Source organism: Arachis ipaensis, chromosome B08 (genome assembly GCF_000816755.2).
Source record: "Arachis ipaensis cultivar K30076 chromosome B08, Araip1.1, whole genome shotgun sequence".
NCBI classification, from domain to species: domain Eukaryota; kingdom Viridiplantae; phylum Streptophyta; class Magnoliopsida; order Fabales; family Fabaceae; genus Arachis; species Arachis ipaensis.
In genome coordinates, this window is record NC_029792.2 from 59,860,367 (window position 1) to 59,865,122 (window position 4,756).

Consider the following 4,756-nt stretch of genomic DNA (forward strand, 5'->3'; position numbering starts at 1 on the left):
GCATCACAAATCAACACCCTGGAGAGCAAAAGTTTGCGTCAACGTTTGCCTCAAACTTTTTGGCAAACGTTGGCATCACAAATCAACACCCTGGAGGACAAAAGCTTGCGCCAACGTTTGCCTCAAACTTTTTGGCAAACGTTGGCGCCATCAGCAACACACCCTGGAGACAAAAGTTTTGCGCCAACGTTTGCCTCAAACTTTTTGGCAAACGTTGGCGCCATGAGTGTGCATAAGGGAGCCAACGTTTGAGCAAAAGTTTGACCCCAAACTTTAACTCAAATGTTGGTAGCAGCAAGAATGGGGCAGCTGGTGTAAAAAGTTTGAGTAAAAGTTTGCCTCAAACTTTTACTCAAACTTTTACTCAAGCTTTTATAATTCCCAACCCGGTTCACTTCGGTTCTCTCTCCAACTCCAAGAGCAATCAACCAAGGCCTCTATCAACCCAATTCCATCAAGAGCAAAGGCCCAATTCAAAGCTTGAAGACCATTTGAAGAAAGTGTATAAATAGCTTAGGATTTAAGTTTTTAAGGGAGCTTTTCCTTTAGTTTTCGTAGGTAGTTTTCGGAGAGCTTTTGGTGTTGAGTAATTTTGAGTTTCTAAGTCTCGGGGAAGGAGAATTGAATTCCCTTCCTCTTAGTTTTCTTGCTTTCAATTTCAATTACATTTTCTTTGATCTTGGGTTGGAGAATTGAAGGAATTCTATTTCAATCTCATCCTGAGATCTCTCTGTTTACTTACTGCACAATTGAATTTCAGTTTCTGTTAATTGCTTCTTCTTCTACTTTCTCTGCAATTTACATTTCTTGCGTTCTAAGTTTCTGCCATTTAATTTCTTGCCCTTTAAGATTTAGCACTTTAAATTTCAGTTCTCTTTAATTTCATGCAAATTACCCATTCCCTTTATTTTCCATGCAATTTAAATTCTGCAAATCACAAATCTCTCAACCAAATCTTGATTCGCTTGACTAAATCAACCACTAAACTAAAATTGCTCAATCCTTCAATCCATGTAGGATCGACCTCACTCCCGTGAGTTATTATTACTTGATGCGACCCGGTGCACTTGCCGGTGAGTTTTGTGTCGGATCGTTTTCTGCACATCAAGTTTTTGGCGCCGTTGCCGGGGATTGATTAGATTGACAATGATTAAGTGAGGTAGTGATCTAGATCTAGCATTTTTATTTTCTGTTTCTCTAATTTTTGACTAACACACTAACTGTTTGAAGTTTTGTCTCAACTGACTACACTAAATTTTCAAGAATACCACTGTGTGTTCCGTTTGTTGATTTATATGTCACAGGAAAGAAGAGAGGCCAGAGGAAAGGATATCATTGAAGAAGGAGTTTCTGAGAAAGAAGAACACCACAACATGAAGCCGCAACTCATTACACTAATCAAGAACAATTGTTCCTATGGTGGAAATCCATTGGAGGATCCTAAACAGCACCTATCCCTTTTTCTGAGGACTTGTGGTGCTGTCAATCTCGATAGTATAAATCATGATACCTATAAGCTCTTGTTATTTCCTTTCTCACTAAAGGATGAAGCGGCACAATGGCTTGAAACCTTTCCCCAAGGAAGTATCACTAGTTGGGATGATTTGGTTGCCAAGTTTCTAGCCAAATTCTCCTCATCCCAATAAAACATCAAGATGAAAGAGGGAATACATCCTTTCATACAAGGAGAGGAAGAACCATTGTTCAAAGCATGGGAAAGATACAAGAAAGCAAGTGACAAAGTGGGTTTCCAAGCGTTCTATGAAGGATTAACCCCAGAAACAAAAAGAGCGGTGGATTATTTCTCAGATGGCCTACTCAACGCAACAGCAACCATCCAAGGAACTACAGAGTTCAAAGACAAAAGAGCCAATAACCAACACTCATTTGAGACACCACGGAATGCAATTTCAGAAAAGGAAGTAATGAATCTTGAAGGAGTGAGGGCAATCATGAATCAAAACAAACAGCTATACCAGCAAACTCAGCAACAATTGGAGTCAATAGCTAGACAAATTGGTTTTCTACATTCTGCCACAGTGAATGCACAATTTCCACCATGGAAGCCACATTCTTATCTAAGAATGAGGGAATCTCAGCATCAGAAACAAATGGACTTCAACTATAACAACCCTAACTTCCCAAACCTGCAAAAACACCACCATACCAATAACAATCACTACATACCACCACACTACCCACCCCTCCAACCCCAGATACCTCACAACCAACAAATTTCACAACACTTTCATAGGATCACCAATTTAGAGATCTTAATAGAGAGAATGATGGAGCACCAAGAGGAGATAACACAGAACCAGGAAACCTCACTCAGAAGAATTGAGAGGCAAATGCAGCAACTGGCTAAGAACCTCGCAGAAATGGGTGAGAAGAGGGCTGAAAGAAAAGAATCAATCATCCAGGATGAGCATCACAAAGCAAAACCTCACTTAGGAGGAAACCAAAGGCAACAGAAGTCTCAACTTCCATGATCAGAGGATGGAAGATGTTAAGCTAATGACAATAAAAGAGCGCTTGTTGGGAGGCAACCCAACCTGAGGTAGTTTTCTTTTCATAGCTATTTTAATAAAAAGGTTAATTAGTTTTATCTATATTGCAAGAAGCTAAGTTTGGTGTTGCACACCAAAACAATATAAGGAAGAATGAAGGATTCTAAGTTTGGTGTTCCACCAAAATCCCATCATAAAACACATTCTCACTTTCTGCATAATGCTAGCTTCAAGCATTTAGATAAACTGGTTAACTATGCTGCCGTTTCCTAAGTTTCCAGTTTTGTCACTTTTGAAAAAGAAAAAGAGTTTTACACATGGTTAATCTGATGCACAAGGACCATTGGCAAGGTACTAAGTTTGGTGTTTCCACACCAAAGTAAGTTCAAAAGCCCACAAATAAATCATGCATGCTAACCATTTTTCAAGTGCTTTGGGAACAAGCAACTTTCAATATCATTGCAGAGTGTCATACAAGCTTTTGGAAGGATTAAGCATCATCACCCAAAGAAATGAAAGAGAAATGCTAAAACCAGCAATGAGGATGATGAGGAGGAGGACAGCAAGTAGATTCCAAAAGGTTGTATTGTTCAGTGATTGTTTTATATCAGATAATGCTACGATTGAAAGTGATATAATACCCCTGCTTGTCTGCATAGTATAGTTTTTCTGTAATTCAATAATTAAAATGCTTGATTATTCACAACACTACACTTTTCACACTTGTTTGCACTCAATACTTCAAAAAAATGCATCACATGAAAGTTCTTTGAAAAGAAGGATTGAGGAATTAAACAATTTTGAGGCAGGCAAAAGATTAGGAGAAGTGGCGGTTCTAGTTGTATGATAATGTATTGAGGTTGCATGCTTATGAAAACTTGCATGGGAGCTCATAGGCAGGACATGAAGTTCAAAGAAGTATTGTGGAGATTCTCAAAAATTTATTGATCCAAGAAGCAGCAAACAAAACAAAAAAAAAATAAAAAAAAATAAAAAAAAATAAAAAAACAAAAAGAACATGGCCCAAGGCTCTGAGCATCAATTACTAGGCAGAAAAGAAAGAAGAAACAAAAACTCAAAGAGTTGTTATCCTAGTAAATGCTTGTGGTCGAATTGTGTCAAAGAAAGAGGCTTGAGCAAGTAAATCCTTAGGGGTGCTTTAACACCTAATACCTTAAAACCAACTGGTTTAGGAGTATTGATTGAAAGCTTATCTAAAGAGCCGCTTTGAGAAATGAGACTTAGAGTCAAGGCCAAAGCAAAGAAACTATAAGCTGCTTCAAGGTGATTACATATAAAGAGATCTTCATGATATTATTTGGATGAAAGTTCTAAGACCTAAGACTCCCAAGATGTAGGGACTAGTAAGCACTGAGGCCCTTGCATGAGCACATGATTTAGAGTTTACCCCACTGTCAGTTGATCACTTCACTCACAGGATAGTACATGTAATTTTTCAAATCCATTCTGATTGAAAGAACCTTTGAGCATAATTCCTTTCTTGCTTGGGGACAAGCAAGCTTTAAGTTTGGTGTTGTGATGGCAAGTCATCTTAGCCTAGTTTCACTAGCCTTTTTCTTTTGTTTTCAATTGAATTATGCACTTTCTTGAGCCACAAGCAAGCCAATTGGGTAGATTTTCATGTTTCCTTTGATTTAATCAACCATAGATAAATTAATGCAATTTCATGAGGATTTATGCTATAATTGCCACATATTATGAAAGAATGACAATCTCATGATTTTGAACATAGCTTTGATGTGTTTGGTTGATTAATGATAGGTGAAGAAAGCTTGGAGAAAGGTTGAAGCAAGAAGGAATGGCTAGGAGCAAGAGAGAACAAAAAGTTTGAGCAAAAGTTTGCCTCAAACTTTAGCTCAAACTTTCGGAATAAGTGAAAACACCCCAGGGAACAAAAAGCTTGAACAAAAGTTTGCCTCAAACTTTAGCTCAAACTTTTGGGAAAAAAGCTTGCGCCAACGTTTGCCTCAAACTTTTTGGCAAACGTTGGCATCACAAATCAATACCCTGGAGGACAAAAGCTTGCGCCAACGTTTACCTCAAACTTTTTGGCAAACGTTGGCGCCATCAGCAACACACCCTGGAGACAAAAAGTTTGCGCCAACGTTTGCCTCAAACCTTTTGGCAAACGTTGGTGCCATGAGTGTGCATAAGGGGGCCAACATTTGAGCAAAAGTTTGACCCCAAACATTAGCTCAAACGTTGGTAGCAGCAAGAATGGGGCA